Source organism: Cynocephalus volans, chromosome 8 (genome assembly GCF_027409185.1).
Source record: "Cynocephalus volans isolate mCynVol1 chromosome 8, mCynVol1.pri, whole genome shotgun sequence".
In the NCBI taxonomy this organism is placed as follows: domain Eukaryota; kingdom Metazoa; phylum Chordata; class Mammalia; order Dermoptera; family Cynocephalidae; genus Cynocephalus; species Cynocephalus volans.
The window spans coordinates 111,502,761-111,517,963 of record NC_084467.1 but is presented as its reverse complement, the minus strand read 5'-3'; the positions used below and the strand labels follow the sequence as shown (position 1 = coordinate 111,517,963).

General features: G+C 40.1%; 1 pseudogene; it reads right to left on the bottom strand.

Annotated features, from left to right (window-relative positions):
- Positions 1–11,760: 11,760 nt before the first annotated feature.
- On the bottom strand, positions 11,761–12,573 carry LOC134385235 (zinc finger CCHC domain-containing protein 9-like; annotated as a pseudogene).
- Between the last annotated feature and the right edge of the window lie 2,630 nt (positions 12,574–15,203).

The following is a 15,203-nucleotide window of genomic DNA, read 5'->3' as shown; positions in this document are numbered from 1 at the left end:
CCCTTGTGTCCTGGCTCCCCAGTGATTTCTAATTTCTCTTCGGCTTAGTGCTGCACCAGCCATCAGTCTGCTCAGTCCACCTCTTAGAGTGACTCATTGACTCACCAGGCCAGGGGACTCACCCTGACAAGGCCTCATAAGGAGTCTTTATGTGAATTAGAAAAGATGCCCCTCTTGGCAAAGCCATCTTAAGGAAGGGCTCAAGTGGTCTCCAGTAGAGAGGGTCTGGGATGAGCTTGGAGGCTGAAAAGGTGCCTGGGCTGGGCTGTGGTGGGGTCTGAGGTCCCTGGAAGTGCGGCAGAGATCATCCTAGCAGACTCCTGGAAGACAAGTTTTGCTCTGGGTGTGGTGAGAGGGCCTGGGGCGGGTCCTGTCTGCTTTCTCACCATAGTGAAGCTGGGCAGAGAGGGTACATCGGAGATGTGAGAGGCCTTGCCCAGGGGTTTTCTGAGACTCATGAGGACATTGTATGACTTGTACTGAAGCTGCCCCTGTCCCAGTTGGAGGTGGGGGAGGCGCACTTTAGGAGCCTGTCCCTGCATTCAGGAACAGGTCTGTTTTGTGGTGATCTGAGGAACTGGCAGTTGCACGGACCATGGGGTGCTCACGAATAGGGTGGGGTGGGGGTCACTGGGGCTAGGCCAAATGCAGCTTCAAGCCTTTCAGTCAATATTGACCCAGCCTGTCCCTGCAGTCTCAGCAGAATGAATCATCTAGTTATTCCATTAGAGCCACGCCTGGCCCTCAGCCCCCATCAGAGAAGATGACTAATTGTCTGAATTATTGTCCACGGTCTGCGTTAGTGTTTTCAGGCTGCAGGGATGGAGGAAAGGGGTAAACTGTGTCTCGGGGTGATGGGACATTTGTCACGACATTCCTCCCCTCTGGGCCTAGTCTAAGCTGGGCGAGTTCCTCTCTAGGTCCTGAGGAAAAGGATCTCGACCTCAGACGGAGACCACATCCTCCTTCCCCTCTTACTTCCCGACTTCCCTAGGGCCCAACTTTGGGGAATTAAGTGGTCTTCTGTCTCCATTGGGTGGGGACCGGCGAACAGCTGGGAGTCGCACCTCCTTGGAGCCCTTCCTTCTCTAGTTGCCTCTCCTTCTCCGCAGGGAATAGCAGTCGCACTGCTGGATAGCAGGTCCGAGTTTCCCCTCTGTTCAGCTCCCTCTGGAAAAGTACGCGCCGCCGCCGCCCAGTGGCAGACAATTTGGGGCGCGGAGCGAGCGCCCTCGTGTGGGCAGAGAGCAGGACGCCGGGGGGGAGCCTCGGGTTGGTTTTCTCGAGCCCTTGGGGAGGGGTCAACCGTGCTGGGGCTGAGGCTGAGGGCCACAGCCCTGACCGTCCGAGAGCCCTTCCCATGAAGAGGAAGACAGGATTTAGGCGCCCAGGGAATGTTAGGATAGGGGGATCTTGTGGCTCCTAGCAATCAACCCCCAAATAAAACAACTCAACTTCATGCGAGACACACCTACCATGAGCGAGCTAAGGTGGTTTGCATAGACAAATAGAACCTGAACCTTGCCCCTTCCCTCCCGTCCCTTCAGGGGCTAGAAGACCCACTGCTGCGGGGAGGGGCTGCTCCGTCAAGGCCAGCAGCTCCGCATTTCTAGGGAGCGCTGGTGGGTGCGCAGACCACGGGGTAAGAGAACCAACAAAGGTGCACAGTCCACCTGCTGAATAAACAGGCGTGTCCTTCAGCTTCTGCTTCTCCACAGTCGGGCGGCCGGGGGTGACCAGAAAGATGGATTTAGAGAATAAAACAAAACCCAAAACAAATAGCAAATCTTTTGTTTGCTTTGGAAATATACTTTTATTTATTTTTTTTTCGTGGGAGGGAGGGAAGCAGCATTTACAATGGAATCTGGTGGGTGCAGCAGTCAAAGGGTGGAACTGGGTGTGGAGAGGTACACAGGCTGGTCATTTTTATGGCTCCAACCAATTCAAAGCCGGAATTGAACCATTTGAGCTCACTGTTGAGCATGGTCTGGGCTTAGAGGTGTGGGAGAAGTTCAGATGTGAGCTGGGGGCTTCACACCTGGTCCCTTGGCTGAGGATTTCATGCCCTGGTCCTTTGCTTCCCTGAGGGTTGGGCAGTGGGAGTGGCTCTGCCTCCCCCACCCCTAATCCTTTAGTTGAGGCTCCTCCCCCTATAATTGACATTAATCCTACAATCTAGTTATCCTTACACCTGTGGACAGCAGCACCACAGCCCATTTCTACAAGCTGGGGTGGACCTCAGGTAAGAGGTATTTAGGACTGAGTCTCAGCATGTAGCTCTCTGTTCTTTGCCAGGCAAATCTGAAATTGTCAAGGATAATGCCGCCAACTCACATTTGGGTAGCACTTTTATTTTTACAAGGCACTACTATCATATCCATTGTCTCTTGTCATCTTCAGAAGATTTATGTGTATTATTAATCCCATTGGACGAGTGATAGGGCCGAGTCACAGGTAAATCAGTGCTCTACTCAGGTGGAACTGTAAGTTAGGAAGAAGCTGGGGGCAGAGCTGAGAGATCCCAGGCCAGCCCATTAGCTCTTATCTCATCCCGACATACTTTGGCCAATTCTTTTTAAGCTTTAAAAAAAAAAAAATTATTTAACGTTTTAATTAAATATTGGGAATATACAAAACTGTTTATAGACTACATCTGAGATATAAGAACAATAACACAAAACTCATCCAGTTTAAGAAATGAACACTACCATCACCTTTTAACCCCCTGGGTTGTCTTCCTTATCCCATTTCCTTCCCTCTCAGTGGAATCACTATCTGGTCATCGTGTTTAACATTCCCTTTCTTTCTTTAACAATTTTTACTACATGCATTTTCATCTCTAAACCATATGTGGGTTTGCATCATTGTGAGCTCTAGATAAGGAGAGTAATACCAAATGCATTCTTCTGCTATTGGCTTTTTTTCACTCAACATTGTGTTTTTGAGATTCATCAAGGTTATTGAGAGTAGCTCTAATTTGCTAGTTTTCAGTGTTATAAAATAGTTCATCATATGACTATAACACTGTTTATTTATCCTGCCTACTGCTGGTTGTCATTTTGGGTTCTGTGAACATTCCTGTATATGTCTCCCAGGACACGTGTGCCAAAGTTGCTTGAGGTTTCTACCTGTGAATGGAATTGTTGGGCTGTATAGTATTTCACACCTTCAGTTCTACTTGAAAATACCAACTTGTTTTTCAAAGTTATTATACTAATTTACATTCTTACCAGTGTTGCATTTATGTAACAGTTACTCTAAATCCTTATTTTTGTTGGGCTAAAATTTTTGTCAGTCTAGTGGTATGAAATGTTAATTGATTTTTTATTTTTTATTTCCCTGATTACTGGTGATGTAGAGCACCTTTTCATATGTTTGACTGTCAAGTTTCCCTTTCCGTGAAGTTTCTGTTCAAGATTTTTGCTCTTGTCCTTATATTTGTTGCAAATATCTTCCGCTAGTTCCTGATAGATTTTTCTACTCTCTTGAAGGACTGAGAATTAAGGTCTTAATTGAAATGCAATTAAAATTAACATTCACTCCTTGGCTTGTGCTATGTTTGTATATTATTTAAAAAAACCATTTTCCTATCCCAAGAAAATAAAGATATTTTCCTATATTATTCTTTTTAAAAATTTTATTATTATTATTTTTTATTTTATCATTACACAATGTAAGCATTTTTGTGGCCCTTTACCAATTTCTCCCTAGTCCTCCCCCACCACTGTGACCTCAGTTCCGTTCTTTCCTTTTGAAAGTTCAAGGAATTATTGTGATTTTCTTCCTTCCTTCCTTCCTTCCTTCCTTCCTTCCTTCCTTCCTTCCTTCCTTCCTTCCTTCCTTCCTTCCTTCCTTCCTTCTTTCCTTCCTTCCTTCCTTCCTTCTTTCCTTCTTTTCAGCTTCCATTTTATTCGAAAAACTTTTCATATGTTTGCTTTTCCACATCTTCAATTTATCTGAATTTAATCTTTGTATACAGTGTGATGTAGAGTCAAACTTAATTGTTTTCCACACAGGTAAGCCATTGCTCCAGAAAAATGTGTTGGAAGTCTCTCCTTTCTCCATCAGTGTGTAATAAATGTATGTGTGGGTGTTAGAGGAAAAACAAACCATTTTTCCTCTCTGCTCAACACACTCAAATACCAAAATGTGTTTTTCCTATGCACTTTCACGTGACAATTGATACAGAATACTTCTACGATCTCAGGTGGTGACCTGTGCTTCTGACTGACCACCTAAAAATCAATGTTTCCCTTCCTTGGGTTTGATTAATTTTCTAGAGCGGCTCACAGAACTCAGAGAAACATTCAACTTATTTTTATCAGTTTATAATAAAGGATATTACAAAGGATACAAAATGAACAGCCAGACGGAAGAGATGCATAGGGCAAAGTATGTGGGAAGGGGTGTGGAGCTTCTGAGCCCTCTCTGGGTACATCACCCTTCAGGAACCTCCGCATATTCAGCTATTTGAAAGCTCTCCAAACCCAGTCTTTTTTGGGTTTTTATGGAAGCTTCATTAGGTGGGCATGATTGATTACATCATTGGCCATTGGTGATCAATTTAACCTTCAGTCCCTCCCCCCACCCCAGAAGTTGTGAAGTGGGGTTGAAAGTCCCAGCCCTTGAATCATGCCTTGGTCTTTGTGGTGACAAGCCCCCATCCTGAAGCTATCTGGGAGCCCCCAGCCACCAGTCATCTCGTTAGCATACAGAAGAGACTCTCATCACTGTGGAGATTCCAAGGGTTTTAGAAGCTGTATGTCAGGAAACAGGAACAAAGACCAAATATATATGTCACAGTATCACAGTGGGTCTGTTTCCAGGCTCTCTTTTTCATTCCATCAATTGACAGATCTATTTCTATGCCGATACAATGCTGTCTTAATTGTTATAATTTTATTATAATCTTTGATCTCTGGTAAGGCAAATCGACCTGCTCTTCTTTTTCAGTGATATCTTGGCTATTGTTGGCATTGTACTTTCAAATATACACTTTAGGGCTGGCTGGTTTCTCAGTTGGTTAGAGCATGGTACTGATAACACTAAGGTCCAGCATTTGATCCCTGTATTGGCCAGCCGCAAAAAAAAAAAAAAAAAAAAAAAAAAAAAAAAATATATATATATATATATATATATATGTATATATATATATATATATATATATATATGTATACACACACACACACAGAGTAGAGTGAGCTTGTCAAATTCCGCAAAACAACTTGTTAGAATTTTCATTGGCATTGCATTGATTAGATAAATCAATTTGTGGAGATGATTGAATCTTCCAATTTATGAACGTGTTTTATCTCTCCATTTATTTAAGTCTTCTGTATTTAATTTATTTTTTTGGTGCTGGCTGGCATGGCGATCCAAACTCTTGACCTTGGTGTTTCAACACTGGACATTAACCAACTGAGCTAGTTGGCCAGCTGATCTAGGTCTTCTTTAATGTCTTTGAAAAACATGTTATTTTTAACCATGTAAGTAATTAATTGTACAATTTATTGACGTTGAGAATGGCATATTGTAAAAATTCTATTTTCTGTTTGTTGTTGGTATAGAAATGTAATTGAATGTTTTATACTTTAAAAAATTTTAATTGTGTAAAAAAAAGGTATAACATAAAATTTACCATTTTAACCATTTTTTAAGTGTACAGTTTAGTTGTGTTAAGTATATTAACATTGTTATGCAATAAATCTCCAGAACTTTTTCATCTTGCAAAACTGAAACTCTGTATCCATTAAAGGACAACTGCCTATTTCTTTTTCTCCCCAGCCCCTGGAAATTATCATTCTACTTCTGTTTCTATGGATTTGACTACCCTAGGTACCCCAAATAAATGGAAGCATACAGTATTTGTGTTTTAGTAACTATTAATTTCATTTAGCATAATGTCCTCAAGGTTCATCCATGTTGTAGCATGTGACAGGATTTCCTTCCTTTTTGTAATTGAGTTTTGTGTTGAATTTATTTATTTATGTATTTATTTTTAAAAGATGACCGGTAAGGAGATCTTAACCCTTGACTTGGTATTGTCAGCACCACGCTCTCCCAAGTGAGCCACGGGCCAGCCCTTGTGTTGAATTTATATCCAGGAATTTTGCTAAACTCTTATTTCTAATAGTTCATCTTTAGATTCTCTTAGGTTGTCTTCAGAGCCAATTATATATCAACCTGCAAATAATGAAAGTTTTGCTTTTTCTCTTTTTAGTCCTTATACCTTTTATATATTTTTCTTGCTTATTGCACTGGTAAGAAATTCTAGTATGTTGTTAAATAGAAGTGGTAGTGGATACTCCTTTCTTGTTTCTGATCTTAAAAAAAAAAACCTCAATTTTTCACCATTAAATATATCCATTAAATATAAGTATATTTGCTATAGGTTTTTTTTTTTCTTTTCTTTTTAACAAAGAAATCTTTTATCAGAATTAATAATAGGGCTGGCTGGTTAACTCACTTGCCTTATAATACCAAGGTCATAATACCATACCGGCCAGCTGCCAAAAAAAAGAGAAACTAAAAATAAAGAAGTCTTTTTATTCTTTTTTTTTAAAAGATGACCGGTAAGGGGATCTTAACCCTTGACTTGGTGTTGTCAGCACCATGCTCACCCAATGAGCAACCGGCCATCCCTATGTGGGATCCGAACCCGTAGCCTTGGTGTTATCAGCACCGCACTCTCCCAAGTGAGCCACGGGCCGGCCCAAGAAGTCTTTTTATTCTCAGGTTTTCAATATGATATTAAATTTTTCAAATGCTTTTTCTGCATATATTAAGATGATCATTCAATTTTTTCCTTTAATCTGTTAATGAAATCTATAACTTTATTTTCTAATATCAAACCAAGTTTATATTCTTGGGATAAACCCAACTTGTTTATGACATATATGAATTTTTACATATTGCTGAATATGGTGTGCTAGTATTTTATTTCAGATTTTTATCTATATTCTTGACTAAGATTGGCTTGCAATTCTCTTTTCCTATTTGTCAATGTCAGGTTTGTATATAAAGGTTATGCTGGCTACATAGAATCATTTAGCATATTTTGTAAAAAGCAGAAATTGTTCCTAATGTTTTCATAAATTTCACTGGTAAAATTTGGTAAATTTTCTTTTTTGTGAGATTTTTAAACTACTGATTCGATTATTTAAATGGTTATAGAGCTGTTCAGTCTTTCTATTACTTGTGTCAGTTTTGTTGAATTTTTCTTCTAGAAATTTATCCATTTCATTTATGTTTTAAAATGTATTGCTATGAAGTCATTCATTATATACTCTTATTACCTATAATATGAAGCATTTGTAGTTATACTCTCCCCTACCTTTTATTTGTTTTCTAATGTTAATTTGTGCCTTTCCTTTCTTTTTATTTTTCTCGAGTAATATCGCTAAACTATTCTCTTTTTTCTTTCAGTTTTTCTGAAGAAGCAGATTTGGCTTTGTTAATTCTCTCTATTGCAGTGCTTGTTTTCTATTTCATCAAATTCTATTCTTGCTTTTATTTTCTTCCTTCAACTTTGTGTGGTTTTATTTTGAGATGACTCATTTATTTTTAGATTTTTGTCTTTTTCAATATATTGCCTGAAGGCTATACACTTTCCTCTAAGTACTATTTTAGCCACACTCCACATCATGTATTTATATTGTTATATAAATGTACATAAATATATAATTGAATTGCTTAGTTCTAAGCATTTTCTAATTTCCACCATGATTTCCTATGTTATGACTATTTCTTAGAAGTCTATATTTTAATTTTAAACATATGCCTTTTTTCTAGTTATCCTTGTGGTATTGATTTTTAACTTAATTGCATTGTGTTCAGATAGCAGGAGAGTATAACATTCATCATATGAAATATGGTATGACTTCTCTGCTTTCCTCTAGCACATAGTCAATTTTCATATAAGTAGTGTGGGTGCTTCTGAAGAATGTATATTTTATAATTTTGTGAGGAAAATAGAGTAGTTTTAGTCAGGCCCCCTTGCCTCAGGTCTGGTTAGGGGTGGTGCAGCACATTCTTTGTAAACAAGTTGTGTTTGGGTGGAGTTAGTGCCCATGTAGCCAATGTATCTTTTTAGTTTTATTGCTATTCTTGTATTCTGCAGTTCCTGAAGCAGTGGCTGGAGGGCAGAGCTTTCATCTAAAAATAGAGCATGTTTACTTTGCTGGCAGCTGCTCAGTTTTTCTTTGGACTTTGCTGGTAGCAGTTGAGTTTCTGAGTTTCTCTTTGGACTGCCTAGCTCTTTGAGGTGTGTGTGCTGAATAAAGACTACTCTTTCTTCAACCAAGCCTCCAAGGACCTTTTTGCCAGTTACCTCACTCATAGACCTGTGTGTGAAGGGTTTGTGACCCAGTGTGGACAACAGGCTTGAGGGGTCTGTGAGCTCCAGACCCAGCCCTAACTCTACAAATTGTCTATTTTCTTATTGAGTTTTTGTCTGTTCATTTTCTCAATTACTGAAAGAAGCATGTTGGAATATTCCACCAAGACTGAACTTATTAATTTCTTTTTGTAATTCTACCAATATTTGTTTTATTTATTTTGAGGCTATATTATCAGGTGCAAACAAGTTTATTATGTCTTCTGAAAATGTATTAATATGTAGTGACTTTTTTCTCTAATAATGCTTTTTGCATGTTATATTATAGTTTTGTATTAATCAGCTTTTGTTTGGTTAATATTTACATAGTATATATATTTTCATTCTTCTCTTGTCAACCTTTTGATATTCTTTTGCTTTAGGTTGTCTTTTATAAACAACACATATGGATTTAAAAATCTGATCTCACCTTTCTCTTTTAACTGTGTGAGTTAGTGCATTCATATGTATTGAGATTACTGATATATTTGTTCTACTCCTACCATCTTACTTTGCATTTTCTTTTTTTCCACATTTTTTATGTTTCCTTTTCTTGTTTTTATTGATTGAAGTAATTTTTTTCTCATTTTACTTTTTTTCCTTATTAGTCTGGAATATATTCTATTCCTTTGTCAATTTAAATACCAACAGAGATATTCTGTGAGAGAATAATGAGTTTAATTTGGAATATATTTTGCAATAGGAATACATGTACAGTAGTAAACTATGTGCATATTCAGGGAGGTAAAGGAAGACAAAGTTTTTTTTTCTTTTAAATTTATTTATTTATTAATATTATTATTTTTTTACATTCTAAGATGTGAAGCAGTTCGGGAGGAGGGGGAGATGAAAAGGGGGAGGGAAATAGGGTGGGAGGAGAAGGAAGAAGGGGGGATGTGACTGAGGTCCATGGCACCCCACATTCTGGCAGGGGAGACCAGGGGGCTTCCAGTGGTGGCTCAGTGGTTGTTGCTGGGCTTGTTGTGGATGTCAGGGGTGTGTGGCTGAGGCCCTGAATCCCCCATTGCCCTGGCTCGGGGCCCCAGAGGGCTTCTGGTCCTTCTAGGTGTTATAAGTGTTCTTTGGTGGTGTTAGACCTTTACTAGTTAATATCAAACTTTGTCTCTGATCTGCGGGTATTTTGTTTTTTCTTTCAATTCTGTGTTGGATTATTCACTATTCCCACCACTTAAACTCTGCACTGAAACTAATTTGTCCTTTGCTTACTTCTAAAATGGGGGAACTTCCTGTGGGGACCAGTACTTGAGCTCTGTGGTTGAGCTAAATTGCTTCTTTGCTGCTGATTCCCTAGGGAAGGCTTTTTGTGCAGCTCAGGTTTTAATTGTTGACCTTGTATATACTTCCAGGACTTGTGAAATCAGGTACACTTGGGTTGTGGGAAACTCTGGTCTGGGCCGGAGTCTTTTCAGCAAACTACACCCCCTGCAGATCTATATTCCTGACCAGTCTATGCACAGTGGTCCTGCGCTGATTGGAGGGCAGACCAGCTGTCCACGCTGTGTCCCAGTGTTTTCCCAGTGGGCCCATCTCCTCCATTGCCTGTACTCCAAACTCTTCCCATGGGATGAGCCATGTGCCAGTCCCTTGCAATGACTCACTGGCATTTGAGTGGCTCCTTTTTTCAGTTGTCTGTGGCTCCTCCCTCCCATGTGGGTCCACAGGAACCCTGTTAAGTGGTCTTGCTTGCATGGGGGCCACCAAGGCCCTCTTCTCCCCTGCCGTCTCCAAGCAACTTCATAGGAAGGGCACAGCTGTGGCTTTTGCCAGCTCTTGCTCTTGTGCTCACCAGCTCCAGCCTTGAAGTGGTGGGGGCTTGAAATGGTGGGAATGGTCCTTTCTTTCTCTCATCGTGGCTTCTCCTGCCTTCATGAACTCTGTAGGTCTCTCCTCTTCTTCCCCTGAGCTCTAGTGGCTCCAACTTGGCTGTTGTTGCTTTTCAATAGTTGTAAATTCACTGATTTATGGGACAGAGTGACACTGGGGACCATCTATTCCACCATCTTGACTGGAAGCCAAGACAAAGGTTTTTAAAGGAAAAATGATGAAAGATTACATACTTGTTTTGGGATAATTATCCTTGGCTACAAGGATCAATAACGAGGGTGACACCAGTCTGAGGTTGGACAGGCAGTTGCTGGGCAGACGTCCTTGCAGAAGTATTTTTTGCGTAAGGTTGTGATGGCTTCTGTGCAAGGTTGTGGTTTTGTTTTGCAGAGTCCCTTGTGATAGTTCTTGTTATCAGGCATGAGTGCATGAGAAGACCAGGCCCCTCCCCCACCATGGGCTTTCCTGGCTCTATTTGTCAGGTTTTTTTGTTTTTTTTTTTTAAAACACATATGACTCCATTTTGATTCTGACAATTTGCACACCTGTTATTTCAGTTGTTACCTTAGATTATTAAGATGCATATTGATTACTTAAGAGTATAAAGTAATTCAATATTTTTTCCCTTCTCCTAAACAAATAAGGATCTTACAGTCCCTTAATTATGATCAACACTTCCTAACTTATCCATTATTTTTGTCAGGTATCTTGGTATTCTTTTTTCGGCCCCACAAGTGATTGTCATTATTATTTTATGGAGTTAGTCACACATTTACCACACATTTACTGTTCTTTTTGCTCAATTTTCCCTATGTTTGATATTCATCCTTAAGCATTTTCTTGTATTTTGGTGGCAAATTCTCTTAGTTTTTTTCCTCTTTATCTTGTCCTTTTCTTGAAAGGTGTTTTTGGTTGGTTGAAAGTAATTTTCTCATTGTTCATTTAAGCTATTATCTATTGGATTCTTGTTTTTATTTAGATTTAGCCTCTGAACATTTCTTACTAAATTGTTTACTGATGCATTTTATTTATTTTAATTATTTAAAAATTTTTTTTGAGCAAATAGCAAGTGCATTTTTATTCAATACTTTAAAAATACAGACTTTGTGGCAACTTATAAATTTCTATTATAATAGTAAATTGATACTTTAAACCAAGAAAACAATATAACCAAAAATTCATTTCCAAATACACAGCAGGAAAAAAACCCCCCACAAAGCAGTACAGGGGTGGTTCACATTAATACATAATTTTGCTTTAAAAAAAGATGATTGTTGCAATCAGGTATATAATCACTTAGTTATGTCTAAATTCTGTTAAAAATTTGCTCTTTTAGAGAATCCAACGTAATCACCTTGTACTTTTGTTCAGTGACTTTCTCCAAACAATGGTAGCAGTACTCCCTGATGGACAGAATGCAGGAATCATACGGATGTCTGCCTTATAGGCTTGACTCCAAGGGATCCCACCTCTAACTTGTGAAATAGGATGAGTTTGGAAAGTAACAATGAGGTGGTTACTAACCAAAGTACTAATTGTTATCAAAAATTAACGACTTTAGGTATCTTTGTTTTGGGTTTTTGTGGTTTAGGTGCATCCAAAATTTCTTCATAGTCTGCATTCATTCCCTTTGCCCAGCAACCAACTGTGCATTCGATCTGAATTCTGACTTTCATGGCAATCTTTCTTAAAATGTTCCACAGACAGAGCCACAAAGTATGCAACCACCACCATCAGCATAGAGTCCTTTGTGATTATCAAGACAAGATCTGGACAAGTGCCCCATTTCCTCACAAACAAAACATTTTGCAAAAGGAGATTCACCAAGAGCTGGGTCTACTTTAGCTTTGCACTTAGTTATTTTGTGCTCTGTGGACCCACACCGATAACATATTCCTGTGCCCATATCTTGATTTTCAAGGGCAGCCGGACAATCTGCAATTCCATGGCTAGGTTTTCTACAATGGAAACATACCATTGCATTTTTCTTTGCTGCTTGTCATTTTAATCGTCTTCCTTCCCGTCGACTGTCTTTAAGGCAACTACAATTTCGTCCCTTAGTTCCTGACTGTCTGTTGCTTTCATCTCGCCATTGCGAACCACTTGTGAGTTCTGTCTTAGGTACTCCATGAGTCCATTCACATCTTCATTTAAGTACTCTTTTCTTTTTGTTCTTTTTATGTCTTGCTTGGGGTGCATCATTTTTTAAGGGACAGTCTGTTGGCTTCACGTTGCTTACACTTTGGTAGGTTTTGGTTTGCTCCCCCAAAGGGTCCCTTCTTCATGTTCTCCCATGATGTTGCAGGCAACAGTCTCTTGTTATGTGTGGTAGTAACTCATACCCACCCGGTCATGATTTCATCCAATGTACCTTATCAATCGTGCGTGAATCCTCCAGAGCAGCCTACTGATGCATTTTAAAAAGGGTTTTTCATATTTTATGCAGCATTGAGATGTTTCTGGTTGGCCACGTTACCTATTCTTCCATTATTTATTCTTTTATTCCACAAATATGCACTTAGAGAGTGACTTCTGTGTGCCAGGAACCTTTCTCATTTCTAGGGCTGTCATAATGGATGAGATCCACTCTCTGCCCTGAGGGAATTCCCTGCCCTCGACAATTCAGTTTACTCGGATAGGTGGTTTTAATGGATTTCATAGCTGTGATAAGATACCTCGCAAACATCCATTGCCAACTGCTTTGCACAGGAGCGAGGCTATAGATCTAAAGAAGTGTGGCACACCAGAGCTGGGGGAGATCTTAGAGACAGTCTATTGCAGAGTGTCAAAGCTGTGTTCCCTGGAGGCACCTTAGGCAGGGCTGCTGAGAGAAGTCAGACAATTTGTGTTCTGCACAAAAAAGCCCGAGCATGGGAGTCATTGGGGGCTGAAATTCAGCCTGCTGCATCTGTCTGGAAGATGAGACACCTTTTTCTCATTTGCACAAAGGCAGCATGTAGACAAGAAGTCCCAAGGATGTTATATAACTCAGGGAGTAAGGGGCATGCCTGGTGGCCAGGGCTCTGGGACTTCTTCCTAGTTTCTGGCTTGGACAATCACTTTCACCTATCATATGTATGATTTCTTCCTAGAAATTCATTAAAAAAACCATACAGGGTTCTGTATACTTTTTTTTTTTTTTTTTAAAAATCAATAGTATGGTTCCCTCTGGCCTTCATTCCCAAAGAGGGAAAGTAACTTGGTGGCTTCATTTGGTCAGGATCACATAGATAGAGGCTGACTGGAAGTTGGTCTGTTCACCCTGTTGGAGTGAGCAGGATTGAAACCATGTTGGGACCTAAAACCACATGGGCTCTAAAAGATTTTAAAAGGACATAGGTTTTTTTTTGGCATGCATTTCTCTGAGTTCCCTCTTTTGCCATGGTTATTTGATGTTTTGAACCTTGTTTATGGGGCAAGATGACATTACTTACATAAATGTAAAGTTGTTTTCCAGCCAGACTGAAGCTGAAAACTTGCAGACTTGCAGGTACTATCCAGACCCTTAGAAACCAAGGGAGACATCAATAAAACTATGCTGATTCCACCCCTCCAGCAGGACCCTGAGATAACAGCAAAGATGGGAGCAAAAACCAGGCCAAGTCTTGGCAAGACCTTTCAGCTGGCTCCTTGCATGTAGGTCCTGTGGCCCATGTCTCTCTCCCTCTGCTCTTTATTTCCCATGTTCCATTCCCTCAACCCCCTCTTTAAAAACCCCTCAGTAAATCCGAGTCTTTGAGATGGCTTTAGCCTGGCCATTCTCCTTCAGGTTTACTGGAGAGATGGGTTAGCCTAACATCTCTCCTCAGATCACCAGTATTCCTGAATAAAATCTGGCTTCTGTTTTCACCAACATTTGACTTTTGAATGGTTTGCTTTCTAAAGGGAGCCAGCAGCTGGACCTGGGTTCAGTAACAAGATTTTGGGGAGCCTCAGGCAGGAGCTGAGTGCTCCCTGGTATCGCATGGGGTGTTCTGGAACAGATAGATATCTTATTAATTACCTTACAGAAAATAATCAGTGTATCTGTCCTACCCTGGGACAAAACAATAAAAGCCATGTTCTATTCAAGGACCAAACATCCAGTGGTTAGGGACAAGCAAAAATGATTTTTCTCAACTTATAAAAGGGGAGGAAATTGGTTAGAGCACAGTGTAGATAACACCACGGTCAAGGAGTCAGGTGTTCAGATCCCCAAACTAGCCAGCTGCCAACAAAAGGGATGGGTGGGAGCAACTGTCCTCCTCTCCTTCTGAATGGTCTCCTTGGAAATGTCATGGGCCTGAAACCTAACACCCACCTAATAAAATCTATCCAGAAACCAGATAGCCCTGGGTGGTGCCTGCGCTTTTCCATCCTGGAGTTGTCTCTAAGTTCTGGGTCGTCATCCTTTTTGAAGCGTAAATACGTAGGGAGACAGGCTCCAGTCTCCCAGGCCCCTGGGGCCTAACCTAGGGACCTGCTCCAGGTGGTGAGCGTTTGACTCTCTCTCCTCTAGATAAGAGAAGTTTTATTATCTGTTTAGATCACAGCAATTGACAACACAAATGGCTACAATCTAATTCTCAAGGTATGGGAGAGTCTCAGGAGGCAAGAGCTTTGAGAAATTCACTGGAATTGTTTTATTTCCCCACAATCAAATAAACAGTGTTAATAAACTAGAATGTATTCTTCCAAAGCTTTCTTTATGATCAAGTCACTATATATAAATACAGTTATTCCACGTTTAAGAGATGTTTTTGTATAATGTAATTGCATTATAAAAATGGGATTGTGATGTATACTTCTTTGCATTTTATTTGTTCTCCATAATATGTCATGAAAATCCCTTCAAGTCAACTGGTAGAGAGAGAAAAGGTAAATTTTTTTCCTAATGGCTGTATACTATTCTGAGGTACAGAAGTACCACAATTTATCTGGCCATTTCCTATTTCCCTCATGATGGGCCTCTCTTCCTCCATTTTTTTCACTATAAGCAGTAATA